Raw genomic sequence first — 13,442 nt, forward strand, 5'->3', positions numbered from 1 at the left:
TGTTAAGTCTTTAGGAAGATGGACTTTTACCCTTGGGTCTAGGGCTTAGTTATAGTATGTGCGTTTTCTACTGTGATGGTGTAGATGTAGAAAAGCAGACACAGGCCGATGAACACCTTAATACATAAAATGGTCCATCTTGGAAAAAGGCACCTTGATTCCTTCATTTCTGAAAAAAGAGGTTCAATTCCCCAATATTCCCATTAAATCTTATCAAGCAATTACAATGACCATCAGTATCATTCACTGACTTGTGCTTCTTGCCAACCTCAATCACAGTTCTAGGTCTATTTCTTTCCAAATATATGCTTCTGAGAAGACCAAATATAATGAAAATTGTAAGGGGAAGTAAAATTTTTGAAAAGAAAACAGTGAGGGTATGGACCAAGCATATAAAAATGAACAAAGTGAGCAAGTGTCTTAGCTTACGAGACATTTTCACTGTTTCTTGTTTTCACAACCATGTGAGTAGGCCCTTGGGTCTTGGTATCACAGTCATGTTGTCCTAGTGGAAGTTTCCCTTGTTATTTGCTCTGAAATATGATTTGACTTCCTATCAGTAGAAGGAAATTCAGGGGGGTTTAGGTTATAGATAGATACTAGTCTAGGCTCAGAGAGAATGAATTTCATGAATGATACGAAGTTCCTGTCATAAGCACAGGTCAGGGGTAGTGGGAGCTTAGATGCCAAGTGTTCACCACCCGAAAACAGCTTGTCCCTCTTTGAAATGACCTGTAGTGCATGCTACATCTAGTTTCATATCCAGGCTCTTTATTCAGTCTGTTCTCTAAACTTATTGGGAACCCCCCAGAGTAATTTTAACAGCTACCACCTATATAGTGCCTATTACATATTATTATGATCTAAGCATTTTATGTGCATTTGCTCTTTACCACAACCCTATGTAATTAGATTATTGCTTCTGTTTTAAAGGTGAGGAAACTGAAGCACAGGAAGTTTAAGAAAATTGTCTGAGGTCATAATTGCTTTGTGGCAGGCTCAGAATTTAAACCCAGGCAGTATGGATCTAGAGTTCCTGCATGTAACCACTACTCTGTACTATTTCTCTAATTAGTGCAATAGTTATCTGATCTCTCCAAGGGAACTATCCCCTTATACACACCAACTTTAATAACTCTCTCTCTCTCTCTCTCTCTCTCTCTCTCCTCCTCTCTTCTCCCCCTCCTCCTCTCTGTGCCCCTTTCCCTTCTTCTCTCCCTCTGCCCCTTCTTTCTTTCCTCCCTCCCTTTCCTTTTTAGAGAGAAGCAAAAAGATACATGCAAACTATAAGACATCTCAATAATTGATTTCATTTTTTCCTCTTAGACTTCCATTAACACTACTTTTTAAGGCTCATGTTGTTCTAATATTAAAGTGCATAATAATAAGTTTATAAATTATGTGAAAGCCAAAGAGGAAATGGTCTAAGAAGGACAGATACAGAAACCTGTGTAGAGAGAGGAGAGGAAAAGAGTAAAATAAAAGAGTAGAGTCAATGCAAAGTAATTGGGTAAGTAGTAGAATATTTCTAGAATTAGAACATTTATGTTATCAAATTAATTGAGCAATCAAATATTTTTGTCTACTATGTACCAGGCATAGAATTGAGCACTGGAGATAAAAAGGTGGTTAAGGCATAGTCTCTTTATCTAAGAGCTTTATGTTTATCACAAGAAAATAAATATTTGGAAACAAACTAAACTTTATAAGTTAGCCTCTTGGTCCTGGCTTCTCTCTGCCCCTGCCTACTCTTCCTCTGGGAGGAGGAGTGACTATTTGATTTGGAACTCCATGTGTGTGTCTTAGCCCTTTCGAGGATCTTCTTGGTATCTGTCTGCCTGGAAGAAGCATATATTCTGGTCTGTGTCTGGGCTATGGATAGGTTGACTGGGGTAGATCCTGCCCCTGTAAATTAGGCATGTAGTGTCCCAGATCTGTCTGTGACTAGCTATATAAGGTGACTTCTTAGGTACAGGGTTAATAAGACCATTTTTGCCACACACATAAGCCATGTGTTCCAACCCAATTTTAAGTAGCAATACAGCTAACATTTTAGTCTCTATCTGTACCCATGTTCCTAACTTTCAATTATATTTGAACTCACAGAAGCCTATTTCTTGAACATCCTCAAGCCTGAACAGTTTACAAAATGCTCCTGGGATTTTAGTGAACCCAAGCAATCCCTCCACTCCTCCATTATAAAAATGGGCTGAGGAGATTGATTCAGTCTTGGCCCAGCAATATCCTCATTGCCAAGGAGAAGTGAGTAATAGTTTATGATTCATAGACTGATTGGTAATCACTATCAGGATTACCAGAAATTCATCTGGAATGTTTCACAAAACTTAAAAAACAAAACAAAACAAAACAAAAAAAACCTTTTAGCATGTGTTTCACTGTTTTTAGTAGCTTGTCAACACCCTAGAAACTGAGGTTCTAGCTGACAAAACTCTGAGGATGAGTGTGCAGTGAATTAGGATAACATTGGTACATTGTGGAGGTGGGAAGGGCTGATATAGCTCTTCTCACTGACCTGTCTTCTCACTATAAGCTCATTTGTAATTCAAGAAACGTGTGGAACATCATAACCACTGAAAAGTCTTCGGTGTTCCCCCCTTGTTATTCCACAGCACCTTAAGATATAGTGTTGTGGCACAATATTCTGATTGTCTACATTACCGGAGCATAAACTCTAAAAAGGCAGGAACTGTGACATGTTCACCTTTGTGTTGGCCCTCAAGGTACAATTACAGAAAGGAAGGAATATGCTAATGTAGTTTGAAGCATCCTCAACCAGGATAGAAGCAGTTATCCGAAAGAGATAGGAGTAGAAGAAATAACCAGAATTTTGGAAAATAGATATCAAATGACAGAGGATAAAATGCATGGGTATGTGTGTGCAGTGAAATCAGAATCTAATTCATTTTCTTCACTAGTTCAAGAACTGGCCTTTGCATATTAAGTACAATGTTATAGAATGAGAAGACTGTGACTAGTATGAACAATTGAATTCCAGCAGCACTATTAGTAGAGATGAATCCAGATGGCTAACTATACCAAACCAGAGCCTCCAAGAACACTAGGTATAGTTTTGGACATGGGTATATGGCTGTGGGATGTGAGAACTTAAAAAAGCTTTGGAGGATGGTATGAAAAAAGAAAAAAAACAAGCCCAAGATGGAGTCATTTGCCTCTCAAGACAGCAAACCCAGATTTCATTATGGTTTCAACCTATCCCAGGAATGTAGCCTTTTAAAAGTCAGACTGAAATTTCCTGATCTGCACTAGTGGGGTCATCTGTGTAATTAAATGACAAGCAAACAAACAAACAATCTTTCCCCTGCAAAAGAAGATGTCCTGGCCTGAACAATTCATTTCTTTTGCCAATAACTTCCTTGCCCTACCGTCCTGCCTATAAAAACCTTCCATTTCATACAACTCCTCAAAACAGCTCTGGAAGCTCATTCACAATTCTTGCTAGATGGGATGCTACCCAATTCATGAATCACTTAATAAAGTCAATTAGATCTTCAAATTTATCTGATTAAATTTTGTTTTTTAAAGATTTTATTTATTTAACTGACAGACAGAGATCACAAGTAGGCAGAAAGGCAGGCAGAGAAGGTGGGGGGAAAGCAGGCCCCCCGCCGAGCAGAGAGCCCGATGCGGGGCTCGATCCCAGGACCCTGAGATCATGACCTGAGCTGAAGGCAGAGGCTTTAACCCACTGAGCCACCCAGGCGCCCCTAAATTTTGTTTTTTAACAATAGATATCAGACCTGTAGAAAGGGATGAAAGACTCAGGCTTTCTTAGCATGAAGGAAATAGGAGTTGGGTAGTGATTCAATAATGACTCTAAAATACACGAAGATTTATTCTGTGGGGCTGCAGAATCCACAATGTATATGTGGCTTGATATGTTACTCTACAAACACTTCTCAACATTTACCCTTGCGAGGGTTTAAGTAAAGTGTTTTCACATCTATTTTGTAATACACATTATTGACTAAGTTAAAGAAGGAAATGGAAGCTTGTAGCATGTAGAATTTGATTTTGCGTGGAGCAGTTGAAATGACTGGTTGACTTAGTTGATTAGAAAGGACATAATTTAGCTTGGGTGCTGGACTTCTGTGACCCAGGCAGATAGTAAAAGCTTGATAAAGGTGGTAAAAAGGACTGTATGATCATGAGAACTTTAAAGAAAACATTGTCACCTAATGTGAAAACAGAAAAATAGGTGGAAAATGAAAAATTAAGAACAATGAAAACAAAAAATTAACCCCCACCCAGAAGGTAGTATTATTAACACTCAAAAGACAACATGTTCTAGAAACTAAAGTTCTTAATAGTCATCGGTGGCTGCTTATGATGTCATAGAAACCATAGGCTTATCAAACCTTCACATCTTGAGAGTTATTTCCCCCAAACAGATCGATAATCTCAGCAACTCCAAAATCTAATTATTAGGAAATTGATCCACTTTTACTCCCAAATGGCCTTGAGACGTTACTGTTCCTTTGAGTGTATATTGTTGAGGCCTTTCTTCATCCCTCTCACAGTGATCTGTCATCACTGTCTCAGCCTAACAATGGTCCACTTTTATTGACTGTGCAATATGTGGGCCTATGCTACACCCTTGTGTTCATCAATCAGCTTGTTAGTCTTCATTTTGTGCTATTGTTAATGCATGTTATGGATTAGGAAAGTGAAGCTCAGAGAGGCCAAGAATTCATTCAAGGAGACAAAATTATCAAGGAGCTGAGCTGGATTCAAACCTAAATCTATTTGACTTAGGGTCTATATTTCTAAAACATCAAATTATACCACTCCCATGCTTGGCCCCTTGCCAGCACTTATCTGACCACTCTCACCCTATCATGGCTAGATTCTGGAGTAAGCCAGAGTAGATGGACAGGCACCCATGCTGTCTGCAGCACTAAGTATCTGGGTAAGCATTGTCAGAGTTTTTATGTCTTGGCAATCTCTTGGCTGTAAAGCGACATCTTACTGTGGTTTTAATTTTCCTTTCTCTGATTACCAGTGATGCTGACCCATCTGGATACATTTGTTGGTCATTATTTGTGTTTCATGTGAAATGTCTCTTTTTATCTTTGGCCCACTTTTATTAGATGTTTTAAACTTTTTTCTTATTTATTTGTAGGACTTCTTCATTCATTCTGAATATGTGCCAGAAAAAAGCTAAGCTGTTGATCAAAACTGTTTTTCTTCCACAATGGACATACAGCTAGGCTATTCCTGTCCTCCTTCGCAATTAGAAGAGGTTCTGTGCTTGACTTTTGATGGATGGGATGTAAGAAGAAGCAAGGCACACATCTTGTCAGGCCTGTCCCAGAAAAGCCTTCCCTGTGATCTGCTATTCTTTGTCTTCCACCATTTGCCAGTTAGGCACTGATGATAGGTAGATCTTAGAAGCCAAGCAGTGAACACAGCACACCCTTCTGCAGTCTGGGTGTACTCCCAAAGTACTGAGTTAAGGAAAACCTTCCCAAACTAGAATTTCCATGAGTAAGAAATTAGCTGCTTTTATATTATTCTACTTTGATTTCAAGATTTACCAGTTAATCTTCATAGAGAATACTGACTTCTTCAAATTACATGAGGTACAAATATCTTGGATTGGAACATATGCCTAATTGTATGGCAAAATGGTCTTATTAAATATTGAACTAAAAAAATCACTTTACCTACTCATTCATGGACAGAGCTGGAAAACTATAGACCTAGTTCATAGGAACAGGACATAAAGCAAGGCATCTGTTCATGGCTCAGAGTATGGATCAAAAATACAGTTAACCCTTGATAGATGTAGGGGTTAGGGACCCCAACCCTCCACATAGTAGACAATCCGTAAGTAACTTTTGGCTCCTCAAGAACTTAACTACTGATAACCACTGGTGACCAGAAGCTGTAACATTAACATCAACAGTTAACTAAACACATATTTTGTAAGTTATATGTATTGTATATTGTATTCTTATAATAAAATGAGCTACATAAAAAAAGTTAAGAAAATCATAAGGAAGTTAAGGTACATTTATAGTACTGTACTGTATTTATTGAAAAAAAAATCTGTGTGTAAGTGTACTTTGCTGTTCAAACCCATTTTTTTCAAGGGTCAACCAGGCGTGCTTTTTCCAGGCAGACAAATGCCAAGAAGATCCCAGAGCGAGGTAAGCCACACAAAATACAATTCCAAATAGAAAAGTCACTCCTCTTTCCAGGAGGAGAATGGGTAGAGAGAAGCCAGGACCAGGAGACTAATTCTGATGGAGATATATCTTCTCCAAACGTGAACTCTGGAATGGAAGATTCCCCTTCACGTGAAACATGGATCTTGAAGGGCTACCAGCTGCCACTGTGATCATAAAGATTATGTTTGACCAGGTAGCTATTGGGAGCTTGACTTTCTCATTTTAAGGAGTCCCTGATTAACTCTTTATTATCCTTCATCCTCAGAGGGGAAGATAAATATTGTTGGACTACAATATAAGGCTGGATGTTTGGAATATATAAGTAGAAGAGGCATGAAAGATGGGAGAAAGTTCTGCTTAGCAAGCACTGTTAATGAGGTTAGTTACCTGAAAATACAAGATACTTTTATATTCATGAATATTTAGGAGAATCTGAGTCTATGTCATGACTTTAATTTAGTTGAGTTCTCCACCAATTTTTTTCTAAGGTTATGTAACGCATTTAAAGATCAATATAGTTGGGAAAGTAAAAATCTTTTTTTTTTTTTTTTTTTTGGATCCAGAGTATTATTAAACTAAGGTCATTAATGACAATGGTAGTTAGGAGTATGATCTTTGAAGTCACACGCAACTGGATTCAGATTTGAATTTTCTCACTTACTATTTGTGAGACCTTGGAAAAGTTACTTTCTTTCAGCCTCTGGTTCCATATCTGCAAAATGAGAGTGACATGGTACATACATTATACAATTATTTCAAGACTCAAATGAGGTTTGAAAAGTACAGTACACTTAGCACAATATCTGGACATGGTAGGGACTTAATAAGTGGTGGTCATTATTACTTTCAGTCACAAGACAGCTCAAATGAGATAATATATGTGGAAAATACTTTGTGAATGAAAACAGTCTGGCTCTGTGCTCTTGGAACAGTTTTACCTGCCTCTATAAAAGTTCTTTTCACTCGTTCACATTATAGTTATTGGATTTGCCTTGTCTTCTCACCCAGTGGGCCTGGGACTCTGATGCCAACTGTTGTTCAAGGGGAGGGATCAGGTCTAAGTGGGATTCTGCTATGTGTCAGGGCCCATGAGGACTATTAAGGATGTTTAGGAGATAGTAGGAGATAGGGAAAAAATATAGGCACTAGAGCTAATGAGACCATATAATGGATTACATTCCAGAATGAGCTGGTGTTGCCTTTGCAAGCCAACAAGAGCATGTAAAGATTTTTGAGCCATCAATGCCAAGAGCTTGGATCCCTAATTTTGGGCATGAACAGAAAGGGAACTCTACTACAGACCTTTGTCTACTTGTTTCCCTCTAATACCACACATTCAAATATAGATGTCCAGTGTCCAGCCAGGACCTGAATTAGGGCCATCATGGTAAATATTATTCTTTACTCTATACCTAGCATCTATTCTAGTACCTAGAAAATTGTGAGTCAATAGTACATGCTAATTCAGTACATTAATTTAAACATATAAGAGGTTATGTGTTCACTTTGGTTAGACCTCTTGTTTCTTAGATATTCCCAGGGGAACCCTGAATTGTAAGAGCAGATATAACAGAGAAAAACAAAGGACCATAAGGATTTGTCACTTCCACCATCAAAATGACAAAAAGATGCATGACATGGTGAGGAAAAGAGCTATTCTAAAATAGAATTGGCTCTCATACAAGAGAGTGAACTGTGGACAGGGTAGAAGGGAGGTGAGGGTAGGGTGGGCAGCAAGCAGAAGCTGCATGACCACCTGAGGGCAATGGAATACAGGGATGCCTGCACTGAATCAGAGTTGGACCATATCATCATCCCCACCCCTGGCTAAAGCAGAACTACCTGTTGATGGGATTTAAAAAAATTCATTTCTGTGCTTTCTATTCAGAAATTTTGATTTAGTACATTTGAATTGCAACTAGGCATCTCTAAATTTTAATTAACATACAATAAGAGCACCCATTAAAGTGTAAATGTTAATGAGTTTTGATGTATATGCATGCATATACTCAAGATAGAACATTTACATAACTCCAAAAATCTCTCTTAGATTCTTTGTGGTCAGTTGTTCCCTTCTCAGTTCTAGGCTTCCAGTGATCTGATTTTTGTCTCCATAAATGAGTTTGCCTGATCTAGATTTGATATGTGGCATCTATAGCATGAACTCTTCCGTGTCTGGCTTCTTTCCTTCAGCACAGTGTTTTTGAGGTTCATTCATATTTCCAGGTGTATCAGTACTTTGTTCTTTTTATTGTTGTGCAATATTCTGTTGTATAGGCATTCCACAATTTATTTATGCATCCACTCATGGATAAGTATATGGATTGTTTTTAATTTTGCCCATTATGAATAAAATTGCTATTAGTGTTTCTTCGCAAGTCTTTGTGTGGACATTTTTATTTCATTTGGTGAAAACCTAGGAGTAGAGTTATTGCCTTTTATGGTAATATCTACTTAACTATGAAAACTGTCAGATTATTTTCCAAAGTAGTTGTACCACTTACAATCCTTGCCAACAATATGGGGCTATTCCAGTTGTTCTACATTCTTGCCCATACACGGCCTTGTCAGGCTTTCCGATTATATGATCTAATTAAGTACGTAGTAACATCTTATTGTGGTTTTAATTTTTGTTTTTCTTGTGACTACGTTGAACATCTTCTTGTGTGCCTATTAACCATTTGCGTATCCTTTTTTCTGCTGTGTCTGTTCAATCTTTTGCCCATTTTCTATTGAGTTGTCTTCTAGTTAAGTTTTAAAAGTTCTTTATGTATTCCAGATACAAATTATTTGTCAGATGTAGGTATTATAAAATTTTATCCCCGTCAGTGTCTTGCCTTTTAGATTTTTTAAAAAGTGTTTATTATAATGGTTAAATCAAATCCTCCCGAAATTCATATGTTGGAGCTAACTCCTAGTACCTCAGAATGTGACAGTAGTTAGAGATACTGTCTTTAAAGACATGATCAAGTTAAGATGAAACGGTGGATCCTATTCCAATCTGACTGGTGTCCTTATAAAAAGAGGAAATTTGGGTATGCAAGGAGACACCAGGAATACATGGGTGTAAAGGGAAGACCATGTAAGGACACAGCCAGAAGGCAAGCCAAGGAAAGGTCTCAGAAGAAATCAAACCTGTTGACACCTTGATCTTGGCCTTCTAGACTCCAGAACTTTGAGAAAGAAATTTGTTGTTTAAGCCACCCAGTCTTTTGGTATACTATCTTGTTATGGCAGTCCTAGCAAACTAATATAGTATCTTCCCAGGAATAAGTGTTTTCAGTTTTGTGGTCCAATTTATTGTTTTATTTTTTATGGCTTGTGTTTATTGTGCCCTATCTGAGAAATCTTTTTTTTTTAAACTCAAATTTGTAAAGATTTTCTCTTATGCTATTTTCTAAAAGTTTATAGTTTTAGCTTCTACCTTTTAGGTTCATAATTTATTGAGAATTAATTTTTGTATATGTTGTGAGATGAAATTGGAGTTTATTTTCTGTTTTCTATTTTCAATCCAATTGTTCTAGCACCATTTGTTGTAAAGACTACCTTTCCCCTGTTCGGTTAGTTTGGAAATCAATTGACCATACATGGGTAGGTCAGTTTCTTGGCTCTCTGTTCTGTTGCACTGGTCTGTAACCAAGGACGACTTTTTTATTAACCTCCATAAGTGATTCTAAAACACAGGCAAATTTTGTAATCTCTAGAATGGAAGATCTAAGAAACCTAAGTCTTAATTCTATGAGAGCTCACTCAACAAGTACCTGCTGTAAGGACCTATTTAGCCAGAGGCTTCCATCAAGGTTAAAACAATAATGTTGTTTAACCCTTAAACTATCCCTGCTCCCCTTCACCCAGGGGATTCACTTAAAAACAAGTCCGGGAAACCAGCTCCAGGTAACAAAGCCCAGATACAAGGGTGGGTCAGGCCAGGTGGAGACATACGATCAGTGGGAGGTTGCATACTGTCTCCCTAGCTACCAAGGAGTATAGGCCCCTGCCCTTTGGGAGCCATTTTGGTGCCAATCCTAAAGAAGGTGTAATAGGCTGGTTCAAATGTCTATTAGGGTAAATTGTAATTCAACTGGTCACCTAGCATCACTGTGGAGTTTCCTGTGTGTGTCACAATCTCATTGGCCACCTGTGCGTGGCCAGGCCTGACCGCATGGCCTTTGCCCTTAAAAGCTAGTCTGTGAAACAGAGAAGGGTCGCCCTCTCTTGTAAGAGGTGCGTCCCCGAACGTTTGGTTAGATTCTTGATGCTTGGTGCGAAATAAAGCTTTGCTTGACCTTCGCTTTATATCAGTCTCGCTCCTTTAATCACGGACCCGTTATTGGGGCATAACACCTGCCTCTGAGTCAGTCCTAAAAAGGCAGGAACTGATAAAATAGATGATCTCCAAGAATCTTAAAGTATTTGTCTTCTCTCTTGGAACTTGAAGTCACCCTGAGTTCAAAGCAGGTATTGATTAAAAGTGATTCTCATGTTAAGAAATATTGTCTAGTTGGTGAATATCAAATTGGGAGCAATCTTTCTTAGAAGCATTGTTAAATGGCATTAGCATTCATTCATAAGCATCTGTTAAGTTGTGTTGTATCGATATAAGCTAAAATGGATATTACTTAGATGCAAAAAAATTTCTTCCATTTGATATAAGAGAAGGAGCAAAAGAAGTCCTGGGGATAGAGGCAGATGAACAGAGGAAGTAGGAGAAATCCCAGCTCAATGTTTACCATAGACTGTATTTTTTAATAGATACAGTGTCCGTAATATGCTGAATAGTATCCAACACATATTTGATGCTGGCTGGTTAAATGAATGTGCTAAGGAAACAGAAGAAAAGGGTTTAGAATATGTATAACAGAATCAGAGTAATGAGGCATGCAGTCAATAACACAAATATCTAGAGGGTAGCAATTTAATGATGTAGTTAAGAGCAGAATCATTAGAGTCAGAAGATTCTAGGTTCAAGTCCTGACTACTTACCAATGGTGACCTTGAAAAAGGTATTTAATTTCTCAAGCATTAGTTTCTTCTGTTGGGTAATGGGTATTTTTTTTTTTGTTGTGAATACTAAGTGAGCAAAGATTTATTTATTGTTTCTCTTTGTAGCTATAAATTCTCCTCCTTAAGGGAAAGGACTGTATTCATGACCTTATTTTAGAGCATAGAAAAATGCTAGACACTTACTTTGTAAATATTTGGTAAATGAGTGACAACACATGAAATACTTAATACTGTGTTTTGTATGTAATAAGCCCATAGTTAATAATAGTCCATGGTTATTTTTCTTTTCATTCCACTGCAGGAAGGACAATATTATAGTCAGCTAATTCCCCATTGATGACAGCAGCTATCTATTATAAAAATAAACAATCCAATTAGATCTGTTGTAGTTAGTGTAGGTACAGTTCATTAATGGTCCACCTCTTGATGGATATTCATAGGGTCACCAGCTGTAATTGTGTCATATGCAATTTTCATGCTGATATTTGAAATGGTCAATTATTGGTTCAAATGACATTTCTTTCGACAGGACACATTTCTGTGGATGGCTGAGCACTGATGAATGCATTCCAAATAGAATTAGCACCACATCTTGGTTGTGTCCATTATGAAATGTGCATGAAGAAAGACATCAAAGTCTCTTCCCTAATGTATGTACGGCTCTATTTTCCACAGTCATTAACAAAATTTAGAGCAAACAGCCCATTCTAAAAGGCTAAGTGGAAAGAAGTTTGCTTGTGAATAATAGTCAGTGGATTCTGAAGCCTCAACAAGTGCTTGGACAATCTTGGTTCTCATTTGTTATTAGGTATTAGCCATTAAATAATCAGATCAGAACTAGAGCTCAGAGGCTTTGTAAATTCACGTGACTCTTACCTAAAGCACAAAACAGAGACAGTGTGAGTGTTTTTCTTTGATAAGGCAGCACAAACATATTTTCAGAGAAATCAAAATAATGGCATCCTATTCATCTTTTTTAAGTTAAATATTTGAGGATCAGCAATGCCAGGAAGGCCACATGTTAAATTCCATTATTCTAGCGATTTATGGGATAGCATTTGCTGACACATACAATGTTTTTGAAAGAATGGGCCTGTTTCACCGGTTAAGTGGGATTAGGTAAAAGGGACCTTGAACACTGGTTGAATAGACCCAAATGCTGTGATTTGAGAGTTGGTGGAAGAGCTTGTTAAAAATCCCAATCTGTTCTCTTCCTTTTCCCGTATCTATTCTTCTCAGTTTGGCTCAAGCACCAGAAATGCCTACCTTTATGTACACCTTGAGCTCAAGCTATTGAAATCTCTTACTGAAATACAAATATATTATCTTAAAGAAGCTTTATTTTAAAAATCACTACTTAATTCTTCAATCAGTGATAACCCAATTTGGTGCTGTTGGTTAAGTGGCCGACTCTTGGTTTCCACTCGGGTTGTGATCTCAGGGTCCTGAGATCGAGCCCCATGTGGGGCTCCGTGCTTAGTGCACAGTCTCTTTGAGACTGTTTCCCCCTCTTGCTCTGCCCCCTTCCCCTTGCTCACTCAAGTGCTCTCTTTCTCTCTCAAATAAATAAATAAAATCTTAAAAAAATAAAGGCTAGGCTTTAGAATCAGAAAGATGATCTGAGTGCATATCCGATTTTGTTGCTTTCAAACTGGGCACATTATCAAGAGATTCACACTTTGTACTGACAAAAATTCTGAAATTGAGCTATTTTTTAAGTGTCATATTTATTTATTTTGTTATTATGTTCAATTAGCCAGCATATAGTAGTACATTATTAGTTTTTGATGCAGTGTTCAGTGATTCATTAGTTGCATATAACACCTGGTGCTCATCACCACACATGCCCTCCTTAATATCCATCACCCAGTTACCCCATTCCCCCAGTCCCCTCCCTTCTGTAACCTTCAGTTTTGTTCCTGGAATTCAGAATCTCTCATGGCTTTTCTCTCTCTCTGATTTCTTCCCACTCAGTTTTCCCTCCCTTCCCCTGTGGTCCTTCATGCTATTCTTTATGTTCCACGTATGAGTGAAACCATATGATAATGGTCTTTCTCTTCTTGACTTACTTCACTGAGCATGGTCCCCTCCAGTTCCATCCATGTCAGTGCAAATGCTGGGTATTCATCTTTTCTGATGGCTGAGTAATATTCCGTTGCATATATGGACTACATCTTCTTTATCCCTCTATTGAAGGGCATCTTGGCTGCTTCCACAGTTTGCCTA

This window comes from Martes martes (genome assembly GCF_963455335.1).
Source record: "Martes martes genome assembly, chromosome: 10".
NCBI lineage: Eukaryota > Metazoa > Chordata > Mammalia > Carnivora > Mustelidae > Martes > Martes martes.